Genomic DNA, 14,720 nt, shown 5'->3' with positions numbered 1-14,720 from the left:
ATTCTTGGGTAACAAATCACGCACAGACTAGTTGGTCAGCTAGCCTTTTAACCAAATCAAAGGTTTGGGCTTCGATTCCTCCGCCGCGCACTTTTATTTCAATTTATTTTAAACGTTCCAACTATAGCTTAAATCTATTTCTCTCCATACTTGGTTAACAAAACCCGCGTAGCTCAGCTGGTTGGGCCGGTTTTGCTTGGGTCAGTCCGACCCGAGATCGTGGGTTCGAATCTCACCTTCAACATTTTTTTAAAAAAACTTCTTTCTTTTTGTAACCCTACTAAACGACTTCCAAAAATTACGTAAAAATACTCTAAAAATTCCTAATAATCTTTAGAATATTTTAAAAGTATTTCCAAATATTTTTATGGACTTTTAGAATTTAAAATAGGGAAAATTGGGTCGTTACAACTCCCCATACCTTATAAAAAGTTCATCCTCGAACTTAGAATAGCTCTGGATACTTCTGTCTCATATTGTCCTCCCCTCTCAACTGATACCAACTGTAAAAAAACCACCCTTCTTACTACTCTCTAAGGGTGACCGTTACTTATCTACTAACTCTACTTAACCGGTTTATTAAAAATCTCTAGGAAAACCCTACCGAAAAATTTCGGCAGAGTCTCCCCTGTACCGGTGACCATTTTCCATAATACAAGCATAATATACTCAGCCACAGGAGGCTGGGAATATAACTCAATCAACCACGCAGTTTAATAAGAAATGAAAACTAACCACAACCACGCAGTTTAATAATTCAAATCATGCAGATAATGAAAAACCGAAAACATACTTCTTACTACATAATTTTCTTATCAACTTAATAAAAAATTAAACTAAACAATTTCTTAAACTAAATGAGTTCTTTAGCTAAGTCCCAAGGACCTCCATAGTCCACACATCACACACTCCTCTTGCATCTCCTTGGCGTCTTCCTTCACTGTATCTTTTCTTTCCCTTTATTTGGCATTTAAGCAAACACCTTGTGTGCGCTTTTGATATTAAACACCTTGTGTGCGCTTTTGATATTAAACTTCTGAAATTGAGATCAAGTTAAAGTCTTGGTCTTTCTTAGCTTACAACTTCTCATATTAGTCCAATAGCAAAAGACTAAAGACACGAATCATTACTGCTCATGTTAAACTGATACTTTAAAATGGCAGGGCTGCTCATGCTACTAAATCAACAATAAGTACTAAATCTGAAATGCTACAAGGTGCTGTTCGTACTTGTAAAATGCTCAAGAAATAGATATTGAATTGCTAAAAAAAGAATTAACTATGCATACTTTAAGCTTAAGCTGTTCATGTTCGTTGAGCATAGGGATCCAAGACTAAAAATGCTAAACATACTAAGGATCAAAATATGATTACCCTTTTAGCAGATCTAAACTCCAAGAACAGGCTGAGAAAACTAAGTAGCATGCTAAATTGAAAGGGTTGTTCATGTGTAAGAAATAGTAAAAGAACTAAATCTGCAATGTACAATATATAGCCTAAACATGTTTGGCAGTAGCAAGGAAAAGTCACAACCTGCAATGCTAAACTAATGCAACCCTTTTCATGCTTACTGGAAATAGCAATGAACAAAACTAAAATCTGCATTTGCTTAAAAATAAAACAAAACGATTCTGTTTGTTAAAGCAAGGAAGTCTAAAACTAGAAACTTGAACTCAAAGGAACATCTAACTAAATGTTATTCATACAAACATAATAAGAATCTATTCATGCTTGTTAAACTAGCAAACTTCTAAAACTATCTACTCAAAATAAAGGTTTGTTTAGTGCCTATTAATATGCCAGGAAACTAAATCCACAAGGCTAATTATAAGGTTGTTCATGCTTACTAAATGCTAGGTTGTTCATCTTCTTTGAATAAGGAAGGTTCTACACATGCATGCCGTTAATAAGAAACTATTCAACACATATTTGCAATTGAACCTCCTTAATTAAACTTAATGGAATTCGGTTTTCATAGAGCAACCAAAATCTCTATAGCAAGCTACTACAGTAAAGAAGAAGAATCAAATTCTCGAAACCACTCTTAAGCCTCTACAAGTTTTAACAGGATACCTAGGTTTCCTGTTGTAATGTTACAAACAAAACTCATATAACTTATTCAAAACTATATCTTCATGGAATCAAAAATAAAACTTTAAGCATGTTTAACCGAACTGTAAAGGAGATCTCACGGCAGAGACATAACCAAAATCTTTCAAAAACAAATCGAAGGGAACTACTCCTACTGCAGGTGAGAAGCAACTCACTTTCGGTTCTTGGACTTACAACCGAAGAAGAGAACTCTAAAGCTTCTAGGGTTCGGAGAAGGTGAAGATCTCGGCGATTCCTTCCTTTCCGCGTGTTCTCCTTGACGAGGAGAGCTCGGATCCGCAAGAGCTCGTAGAAATCCCCTTCGGCCGACCGTCTGAGACGAAGCTAGGGCTTCGTTTTCCTTCGCTCGACAGAATCGGCACACGCACGGGATAGAAGAAGGGAGAAGAGATGGAATTTTAGGGCTCGGGAAAATACTTAACCCTTTATAACCTAGGTTTTATCTCTGCCCTTTACAATAACTTAAATACATCTCGCTACATTCTTGGGTAACAAATCACGCACAGACCAGTTGGTCAGCTAGCCTTTTAACTAAATCAAAGGTTTGGGCTTCGATTCCTCCGCCGCGCACTTTTATTCCAATTTATTTTAAACGTTCCAACTATAGCTTAAATCTATTTCTCTCCATACTTGGTTAACAAAACCCGTGTAGCTCAGCTGGTTGGGCCGGTTTTGCTTGGGTCAGTCCGACCCGAGATCGTGGGTTCGAATCTCACCTTCAACATTTTTTTAAAAAAACTTCTTTCTTTTTGTAACCCTACTAAACGACTTCCAAAAATTACGTAAAAATACTCTAAAAATTCCTAAAAGTCTCTAGAATATTTTAAAAGTATTTTCAAATATTTTTATGGACTTTTAGAACTTGAAATAGGGAAAATTGGGTCGTTACAAAAAATTGGGGTTCTAAGAACACTCTAAGGGTAAAAAAAATTTGACAAACAAAAAATTTTGCAATAATTTAAAAAATATATATAAAAAATTTCTAAGTAAAACTTTAGGTAAGAAAATTTTCTAAGTAAAAACTCTAAATAAAAAAAAAATCTAAGTAAAGCTTTAAGTAAGAGAATTTTTTTTTAAAAAAAAATCCTGACTTAGGAAATTTTGTAAAAATATTGAAAATTTTTCTAAGTAAAAATTTCAGCAGGAATTTCTAATTTCAGAAGAACTTTTAACTTATTTTTCTAAGTAAAAGTTTTAAAACTTTCCAAGTAAAAAAAATGTTTAAAAGACTTTTTAAAGCATTATTAAATTGCAACCTTAATGCTTTATCAGAAAGTTAATTAAATATTTTATTTCTATATTTTGGCTTCCAAGTCGTGGCGAGGTACTAGACCTTGTTGGTTATTAGAGCAACAACCACTTCCTTAGACAAAGTATTATAATGAAACTCACTGTTTAATTTTCTCCCTGAAAGTGCTAAATCCGATAAAAATTTAGATTAAGCAAGACTTAGGAACCCAATATAGGTTCCAGCCAACTGGATTAACTAGGAATTTCTTAGGAACATATTTCTTTGAAATATTTCTAATTTGTCCTTTATGATATTTAAAATATCAATTTAAATTGTTAAATTTTCTAACATTGGTATTAGATGAGCATGCCTGGTTTTTCAAGTTATTTACTTGTACTTTTAAATTATCATTTTCTACTCTTAATTTTTTATTTTCTAATTTAATTTTGTCGAATTTTCTATTGGGAAAGATTTAGCTAATATTATTTTTAAATTCTTAATTTCTTTTTCTAATTTGCAGTAATTCTTAGTTAACAATTTAACGAATTTAAACAATTTGTCGGGAGGAAGAGATCGTACCTGACTTACCTTGTCGATCTCGTTGTTCGTGTCTCCACCTGAACTGTTGCTATCTTCCGACGTAGCTCCCCCTTCATCGATGCTCTTGATGCTCATTTTAGAAGAGCTTGACTCGTAGTCGTCATCTTGATGACTTGCCATTAGTGCAAGTCCGTAGAAGGCTTTGATTTCCGACTCAGACGACGTATCGTCCCACGTCGCTTTTAATGCCTTACATTTTTGGACAGACTTCTTACCTTTATCCTTGTCTTTGTTCTTTAGCTTGGGGTAGTTGTCCTTGAAGTTCCCTTCTTCGTCGTAGTGGTAGCAGCGGATGGTCATTTTCTTTCTACCCTATGGATGGTTAGTTTTTCTAGACTTACAAAGATTCTTGAATCGTCTTACCATCATTACTATTTCTTTATCGTCGAGAGAAGATTCCGACTCAGGTTCGTCTCTTGATGCTTTGAGGGTGATGTTGTTCTTAGGCTCCTTCGTACCTACACATCTTGATTTGTGCACTTCAAATGTGGAAAAGAATTCTTCTAATGTAATTTTTTTCTAAATCTTTCGAAATATAAAAGGCATCTACTAGTGACACCCATTTTGAATTTCTAGGAAAGGAATTTAGTGCACACCCTAGCAAATCTCGGTTACTTACCGTCTCTCTGAGATTCAAAAGTCCAGTGATGATTTCCTTAATTCTCGAGTGCAGATGCGTAACTGTCTTGTCTTCCCCAAGTCGTAGGCTGGTGAGCTAGTTGCGGAGTAAACCCCGTCTAGCGAGCTTGACTTCAGATGTCCCTTCGTGCAGCTCAAGGAACATTTCCCACACTTCCTTTGCTGAGTCATAGTTGCCGATCCGGTTGACTTCTTGTGGCGGAAGAATGCTTAGCAAATGGTACTCTGCTTTGCTGTTTGTCACATAGTCGGCCTGCTCCTTTTTTTTCCAATGGTATTTCTCCTTACCTTCTGGTGCTGTAAAACTGAATTCCATAATTAACATTAAATCAAAATCGATTTTAAAAAATACCTGCATTCACTTTTTCCAGGTAGTGAATTCTCCTTCAAACTTCAGCGGGTATATCCTCGGTCCGGCCATCGTCTTCGCTTCGATCGACGGTTAGTCCTCCTGAAGCAACTTGGCTCTGATACCACTTATTGGATCATAGCGCCTGACTAGAAGGGGGGTTGAATAGCCTATAAACAAAAAAAACAACCCTTCTCGACTTTTCAAATAAACACTTGCATAAAATAATTGAACAAATAAAACAGAAAGGAAGAGGCACACCGAGATTTACTTGGTTACAACCGGGGAGGTTGTTAATCCAAGAAAGATGTCGCACCAGTATTTCCTTCAGGCAGAGAAGCCTCTTACAATGATTGTAACGCCCCGGCTCGGGCGGGCCCCACCCGAACCGAACCGGGAACGCTACCTGAATTGCCCATCGGGTTGATGACTAGCTCCACAGACCACCGGAGGTCCTTTCAGCGTGCTTTGTCCTCACTCGCACGCACCCTGGAAAACTTCCCAGGAGGTCACCCATCCTCAGATTTCTCCAAGCCAAGCACGCTTAACTTTGGAGTTCTTTGAGTTTGGGCTTCCGAAAAGGAAGGTGCACCTTGGTGATATGGATAGTACCATCTAACCTTTAAGCCATACTTAACCAGAATCTTTAGAATCGGGGTATTACAATCACCCCCACTTAAAGACACAACGTCCTCGTTGTGTAACCACAAATCACATCACAAACAAATCCCAGAATCTCCCTCGCTAGGTGGTGCCCTGGGTGCTCCTACCACAGGCGCACTCACGGTCGCAAGGTCGCTCTGATACCATCTGTAACGCCCCGGCTCGAACCGAACCGGGAACGCTACCTGAATTGCTCATCGGGTTGATGACTAGCTCCACAGACCACCGGAGGTCCTTTCAGCGTGCTTTGTCCTCACTCGCACGCACCCCTGGAAAACTTCCCAAGAGGTCACCCATCCTCAGATTTCTCCAAGCCAAGCACGCTTAACTTTGGAGTTCTTTGAGTTTAGGTTTCCGAAAAGGAAGGTGCACCTTGGTGATATGGATAGTACCATCTAACCTTTAAGCCATACTTAACCAGAATCTTTAGAACCGGGGTATTACAATCACCCCCACTTAAAGACACAACGTCCTCGTTGTCTAACCACGAATCACACCACAGACAAATCCCAGAATCTCCCTTGCTAGGTGGTGCCCTGGGTGCTCCTGCCACAGGCACACTCACGGTCGCAAGGTTGCTCTGATACCATCTGTAACGCCCCGGCTCAGGCGGGCCCCACCCGAACCGAACCGGGATCGGGTTGATGACTAGCTCCACAGACCACCGGAGGTCCTTTTAGCGTGCTTTGTCCTCACTCGCACGCACCCTGGAAAACTTCCCAGGAGGTCACCCATCCTCAGATTTCTCCAAGCCAAGCACGCTTAACTTTGGAGTTCTTTGAGTTTGGGCTTCCGAAAAGGAAGGTGCACCTTGGTGATATGGATAGTACCATCTAACCTTTAAGCCATACTTAACCAGAATCTTTAGAACCGGGGTATTACACCTAGGCTTGATTTACACTTGGCTAGTTAGACCTAGGAGTTACTGTAAGGAAATTAAATATTTGATTTCTGTGAAAGGCTTTGTCCAGAAGTGATGGATGATCTCATACCCAAGAAAGTCTAGTGCCTCGCCATAGCCTAGAAGCCAATCATCGTAATAAGTATTTAATTAACTAATAGTAAAACTTGAGTCTAACTCAAATCTAAATCAATCCTTAGATTGTAATCTAAATTGAAGATGATCATCTCACAAAAACAACTATAAGATTTCCGGATTGACAATTTAGAAAAGGGTGAGATAGACCTAGGTTTAAAATTAACCAAACCCAAATTAATTAAAATTAACTTAATTAAGTTAACTCAATTAATTTTGAAAAATTAATTTCATTATTATAATTATTTAAAAAATCACAATTATAATTATTTATAAAATCATAATTAAATTTCAAATTATTAATTCTTATATTTTAAAAATATTAATTATTTTTAAAAATCAAAATTAATATGTAAGTTTATAATTTCAATTAATTTTCAATATATTCTCCAATCTTCAAAATTTTAATTTTTGTCATATGTTTAAATCTAATTAAACTCATATTTTAAAATTTGAAATTTATACTCAATGGAAATTCAAACTTATCTTAAATTCAGTATTTTTGAATTCTAAAATTAAAAATTAAATATTTTTCAAAAGTCAATACTTTTTGAAATTTGAATTGAAACTTAAATTTTTTAAATATTCTTCAATATCATCATAGATAAAATCAACTTCAAAATTAACTTACCTCCGTCTCACACAAACTCATAAGGTTTACATGTTTGATAACTTAGAAAGGGTGAGATGGAAAATCAGGAAAATAAATAATAACTTTTATGTTTTTTATTTACATACTTGGACTCTAGATTCCTAAAAAATTTTGGCAATAATTAAGGGGGAGAGCAAAGAAGGTTAAGCCATTAATTTTTATTTTTTGAAAATATTTTTTTTTAATATTTCAAATTTTTTAAAATAAGTTCAGTTTTTAACTATTTTTGAAAATAAACCTTATTTTAAAAAGCAAGTTCAAATATTTTTGAAAAATTTTAAGTTTGCAACTATGATTTTTATCTAAAAACATTTTTCTTTAAGCTAAATATTTTTCAAACTATGTACTTAAACTATACTTTCTATCAAAACCTTTTCAAATAACTATGCTTTTCATAAAAATCTTTTTAAAGCTTAGTCCCTATCAAAATCCTTTTAAAAGCTAAGTTTATCTCAAAATCAAACTTTTTAAGTTTTTTTTTTAAAAAATTCTATTCAGAAAGCAAAGTACTTAAGCTAATCTTCTATCATTTTATTTTTTAAAAAATAGTTTTCAAAGAAAGCATTTTCTTAGCTAAGTTTTTTTTACAAGGAATCCTTTTAAAGCTAAGTTTTTCTCTAACTCTTTCACAAGAAATTATTTTTCAAAACTAAGTTTTTGTTGAAAAAGATAAGTATTTTCAAAGCATTTCTAGTTTAGCTAGGTTTTTTTCAAAAGCAATTATTTTTTAAATGCTAAGTTTTTTTTGGAAAAGCTAAGTCATTTTCAAAGCTTAAATCTAGCTATGTTTTTGGTAAACCCTAAATCACTTTCAAAGCTTAAAATTTTGCTATGTTTTTTCTTCTTCTTAATTAAAGTCTATTTTAAAAACTACGAACTTAGCCAATATTTTTTTTTTCAAGTAAGAGCTACCTTTCAAGGGGAGCTAAAAATTAAAAAGGATAAATTTCCTATCTTTACATCTTTCTCTATATTTAGTATTATTTTTTATTTATGGCAAAGGGGGAGAGAAGATTAAAGTTAAGAAAAAGAGAAAGTTAAGTGGATAAGGGGGAGCTATAACAATTTACATTTCTGCTACATTTAAAGTTAAGTGGTTAAGGGGGAGCTATAATAATTTACATTTTTGCTGGATTTCTTGATTGCATTTCTCCTCCTAATAATTGCTTTATTGCTTTATGTTTTACTTAACTTTGAATTGTGTTGTCATAATCAAAAAGGGGGAGATTGTTGGTGCGGGAAGCATCAGACGATCGAACCTGTGTTTTGATAATGGAAAAGGGTTCAAAGTTAAGGTTATTTGTAGTCTAACGAGTTTGAATGAGATTGCAGGAAAGTCGTAAGTGTTCTTAGGCAAAAGTCCTAGTGGATTATAGGTAGGTGGGAACCCCTAGGGGGTGGTAACCCTAGGTCCTAGGGGGCGGTAACCCTAGGTGATGGAAAGTCCTAACTACGGTTAGGCAGGTGGAAAACCCTAGGGGGTGGTAACCCTAGGTCCTAGGGGCGGTAACCCTAGTCTAAGGAAAACCCTAGGGGTGGTAACCCTTGTCACGCCCCAGGTAGTCCCTGCCAGAAGAAATTTCGGCAGCATCTCCCCTGTACGGGTGACAATATGAATCCAGAATACATATATCTCTATACCTCGGCCACACACGACCGGAATAATACAATACAAATAAGAAACGATCCACGCAGTTATATTCAACATTTCCACACAGATATAATATGAACAATCCACGCAGTTATATAAAGAAAGAACGATATAGAATCCTCGAAGATATATGTAAACATCCTACTCCACTACAACAAAGAAAGACAAAATCCACGAAGTAATGAAAATATATCCGCAGCGGAAAACCAAATGTAGTAAACCCAAGTGTTCGATACAAAGTCCACAATACAAAACCCACATCACAAGTATATAAGATGCAAAAGCAAAACATATCCTGACAACAGGAAAGCCTCGCAATAAAGGGGCTAGCGACTGGAATCTCTCCCGACGGCCTCAACCTGAAAAATAGTAACAACGGGGTGAGTTCAAAGAACTCAGCAAGTAATCCAATAGATATGTACAGCAACATATAACTACTAACAATATCCTAAGGTACAGTCTCCTAAACCATAGGATCTATAGTACAGTTTCCTAACAGTACAATCTACGGTACAATCTCCTAACAGTATAACAGATATGCATAGCTGAAATAAATTGTAATAACCAGCAATAGGCATAAAGTACAGTCTATAGCAAGAATAATAATAAAATGCATAACTGAAATAAACCTGCGAGGCTTGTGCAACTGACTGTGAACATACACAGATAAAAATAGTCAGAGCAAAAGCATGTATCCTGTATGCATGTCAATCATATGCACTCACCAAAATGCATCAATCATAAAAAATGCAATCCATGCATATGATGCAATATGACATGGTCACCCCTGACGTCAGTCAGCCGTGTCACACGCGATGGCGAGACCGAGTGGGTAGGGCTGTGACACCGTGCACTCTGCCGTCACTACCCCTGATAAGTGACCGAGTGGACGGGATGCTGTCGGAGTACACCTATCCTCCTACCTCAGACATAGTGAGGGAGCGCAATGCTCTCATCTCCCGGTACACGATGACGGGAAGGGATCCCGGCTGCAACCTCGTTGTATCGTGCTACCCATGAGCACCCCGGCGGTGCACCACCGAGCAACCTGCCATACACACCCTGAGTGCTGTGTCACTATCCATGCAGTGGTCACGCTGTATGCAGGCCCTCATGTAGCCGGCCGACGAGCTCAACAATAATGGAGTCGTCAATCACCCAGCATGCAATCATGCAATATGGTGCGTGCGGCTACAGTATGTCATACCTGAACATATCCTCCTCCATATGCGTAGGTGCCAAAAAGGTAAACGCATATATAACAGAGATATAAACAACATAAATCCAACAACATATAACAAGTACCTACAGCAACTAATCCAGTGGAAAGTAACACTAAATGTACCTATCCATCTCCATAAACATATATATACATGGCAACAGATAAAAGCATCCAGTTCTAAAGTAAAGCAACTAACAGAAGAATCATGTGATAGGTATCAACTAAGCTAAGACCAGGGAAGAAATAAATCTACCATCTACCACTAGTAATTATATATAAACTATACATATCATAAGACAGTATCAAAAGATAAGTCAAAGGGTACCCGCCTCAAATAGCAGGTAGTATCACGCCAAATCCAACGTCGAGACGCCTGTCTCAAATCAGAGTCCTGTGTCAAACAATATATATATATTTTATTTAGCTAAATCCAAAAGAATAGCTAAATAAAATCCCTAATAACAAATTAGGGCAAAACCCTAATTAAATCATCTCACCCTACCTAATTTAAATCTAACCGTTAATTAGGGTTAATTACCCTAACCCTAATTACCCCATTAGATTAATTCAAACAATTATATCTAATCACAATCGACCACTAATTACAACCTCTAGTCAAACCTACATATGATCATGAAATCAAAATTATACTATGATCTACAACCAAGATCAAATACCTACACATAACAACTAAATCAAATCGAATACAACAAGTATCAACTACCTCTACACGTACCTCAATTCAACCACTGGAATACAAGGTAATCTGCTGGAACTAGGGGAGCTGTTGGTTGGAGTATTGCTAGACCAAGTACACCCACCATACACAGATCCTCACTGATCGGATCAAGAGAAGAGATCAACAATCCACTCTCTGTTGATCCTCATCCATAGATGGTTGCTACCGGAAGGAAAACTACAGGAAACCAAGATCACCTTCAGATCCTCACTGGATTCAATCCTTCCTACTGATATGATGTAATAAACATCTCAAAGTGATCAAGAATCAACACCACAGAATAGGACAGAACCTCACCTCAATGGATTCAATCGGATCACAAAGGAGAACGCAATGATCGGCCACAAGGACAGTCCACAGAAATCCGATGCTTTCTCCTAGCCCAAAACTGGAAGACGATCACGAATCCAACAAGGAAGATCAACACTGAAATAGAGCCCTAACCTCCAAGATCGGCAACAACCAGAAAGAGACAAGAAGGAAACAGCGACTGTGCTAGGGCACAAGTCGGAGGACAAATCAAGGGAAGGATTTAGTCGCTTACCTTCGGAGCCCTAACTGCCCCTTTCACGCCGGCGATCGGGTGGCACGGCTCGGTAAATCCAAGCCGGTGATGAAGAGGAAGGGTCAAGACTAGGGATAGGATTCCCCTTCTTGATCGGAGACCTCTGTCATCGACGCACGCTCGCGGCTTCCTCCTCAGGCAACACCGACGATCGCTGCTGCCACTTGCCGTCAACGATCAGCGCAAGAAACTCCCGAAACAGAGATCTCTCGACCGAATACATTTTGGTCTTCCTCGGCGCCGCAAGCTCTGGTAACTTCGCTGGTTTTCGTCGAGCTCCGGTGACGAGCTCCTCTGCCCTCGGCGTCGCGTCGTCCGTGAGAGAGAGGCAGAGAGGAGAGTAGGGAAGAAGGTCGGGGAAGAGGAGAAGGAATGGTCGGGATCGGCGTTTGGTTAGGAGGAAATAAAAGAAAAGGAAGTTATATATTAACACATTTCCTCACTTAAACGGGTATCCTAAATAGGCTTTATCCGAACCCAAAATTGATCCCCTCAAAACCCTTCGTACGAGCTCCGAAAAATTCCCAGAAAATTTCTAAAAATTACGGAAAAATTCTATAAGGCTATTTCCCAAATAACCTTATTTATTTAAATTTTTTCGAGATCTCACAACCCTAGGTCATGGGGGTGGTAACCCTAGGCGAAAAGTCTAGTCAGTCTGGAGGACTGATCTGGCAATACGTAATCTCTCCTGAGAGGAGTAGGTGAGGACACATTCATCAATGAGGGAACAATAGGCGTTAGTTCAACCTAGGGTTTCCGGAGGAAATTCGAACTCAGAACCGGACATGTAACGACCCGGCCCTTCGGCCTCTTGGGCGGCCCTTGCGGCGGCCCACTAGCAGCCCCTTATGTCGTCGACCCATTTGGCGACCCCTAATGTCGTCGACTGACGACCCTTGGCCGTGCCGTTACTCACTAGGACTTTCCACCCCTGGCAGTGGATTTTTGCCTCCCCCAAGATTCGAACTCTAAACCTTCAGGCTTAAGTATTAGAGTTTATGAATCCTGGTAGCCAAGTGAGTGCCGAAGGGCCGGGTTTTATTGTAACGACCCGACCCTTCTGCCTCTTGGGCGACCCTTGTGGCGGCCCAACTGGTGGCCCTTATGTCGTTGGCCCATTTGGCGACCTCTAATGTCGTCGACCGACGACTCTTTGGCCGTGTCGTTACTCACTAGGACTTTCCACCCCTGGTAGTGGATTTTTGCCTCCCCCAGGATTCGAACATTAAACCTTCAGGCTTAAGTATTAGAGTTTATGAATCCTGGTAGCCAAGTGAGCGCCACTCACTTGGCTACCAGGATTCATAAACTCTAATACTTAAGCCTGGAGGGGCCAAGGGTCGTCGGTCGACGACATTAGAGGTCGCCAAATGGGCCGACGACATAAGGGGCCGCTAGTGGGCCGCCGCAAGGGCCGCCCAAGAGGCCAAAAGGCCGGGTCGTTACAGGACAGTCCGAACATTGTTAACTTAATTGTTTAATATTATTTTCTCTATTTGCCTAACTCTATTTTGCAGGAAACTAATAGTTCTGCAGGGTCAGACTTGATCGATCGATTGAATGACCTTATCGGTCGACCGAAACCCAGTACATAAGGGATCAGAATCCAGCTCTCAGTGAAGGGTTGACCAGAGGGATCGGTCGACCGAACCTCAGGATTAGTCGACAGAACCGAGTATAGACAGAGACCTGGTCGAGCGAGTTGATCGGATCAGATAAGACAAAGACCATCGGCTAATCGGTCAACAAAATAGAGGGATCGATCAATCGAGCATAGGAGTTATCCAAAGAGGTTGCATTTGGACGGGAGGCCAGGCAAGTTCAGCAGGTTCGGTCCATCGAACCAGGGGATTGGTCGACCGATCTGGATCAAGTCTAGGCTTGATCCCGAAGATCAGAGGATCTGGATCAGGCTTGAACCTACTATAAAAAGGGGTCTCGACCAACTACTTCGAAAACAATTCAACAAGCAATCTTCGAAGCTACGCTCAACGTCGAAATGATTCAACGACGCTCAGCTGCTGTTCCGACAATCAACGACTACTTCCATCATCTTTTATATTGTCGATATAATCTTTTAAGTTCAATACTTGTATTTACATATTTGTAAAGATTCTCGTGCTTATAGTGATTTTCCACCGAAATTGATCAATGATCGCGGGTCTTGGAGTAGGAGTCAACATAGGCTCCTAACCAAGTAACCAAAAAGTGTTAGCATTGCTTCTGTGTCGTTACTTTTCTGCTGCGTAGTTACTTAAAGTTTTTCCAAAACAAACGAATTAACCACGAGCGTTATTCACCCCTCCCCCCTCAAAAAAAAATCCCTCTAGCACTTTACGATCCTATATAATTTAAAGTGGATTAGAGTAAAGTTAATATTTTAATTACGATAAATTAAGGTATTGATCAAGTTAAGTTAAATATTTAGTCAAATTAATGTTGAGATAACTTCTTCATTACGATTAGATTAAAGTTAAGTTTAAATTAATATTTTAAGTTTTTAATTCAATTAAGTTTTAATTATCTACTTATTAATTATTTAATTCAGTTTAAAGTTTAAATTAATTAAATTTTAATTGATTTAAATATTTGTTGAATTTTTAAAATATATTTTAAAAGATTTTTAAAAGGATTATTAAAATTAATTTTAAAAAGTTTTTTAAAAGAATTTTTAAAAGTAATTTTTTAAAATATTTTAAAAATAATTTTTAAAATAAATTTTAAAAGAATTTTTAAAATAAATTTTAAAAGAATTTTTAAAAGTAATTTTTAAAATATTTTTTTTAAAAAATATTTTTAAGATAATATTTAAAATGATTTTTAAAAGAATTTTTTAAAAGGATTTCTAAAAGGATTTTTAAAATAATTTTTAAAATAATGTAATATGTTAATTAACATATGTTTAATTTAATTTTGATTTTAGGATTAAATTAAATTAATATTAGTATTTATTTTAATTTAATTTTAATTTATATTATTTTATTTTATTTTTATTTATTATTTAATTTGAAATTGAAATTGAATTTGAATTTGAATTTGAATTAAATCATTAGTCATCTCACCCCGATTTATATTTTTAATCAGGGAATCCTGTAATTTTATGAGATGAGTTAAGTTGAATTTCAAGGTTTAGTTTAACTTTGTGTTAGATTTAAATTTAGCTTTGAGTTTAACAAACAGACATTATTTGGATAAACTTTTAATATGTGATTAGTCACTTGAACATCATTAGAGTAACCACGCCTTCAAAATTTTTTAA

This window comes from Zingiber officinale, chromosome 9A (assembly GCF_018446385.1).
Source record: "Zingiber officinale cultivar Zhangliang chromosome 9A, Zo_v1.1, whole genome shotgun sequence".
Classification (NCBI taxonomy): domain Eukaryota; kingdom Viridiplantae; phylum Streptophyta; class Magnoliopsida; order Zingiberales; family Zingiberaceae; genus Zingiber; species Zingiber officinale.
The sequence above is the reverse complement of the archived record's forward strand: the minus strand, read 5'-3'. Positions refer to the sequence as shown.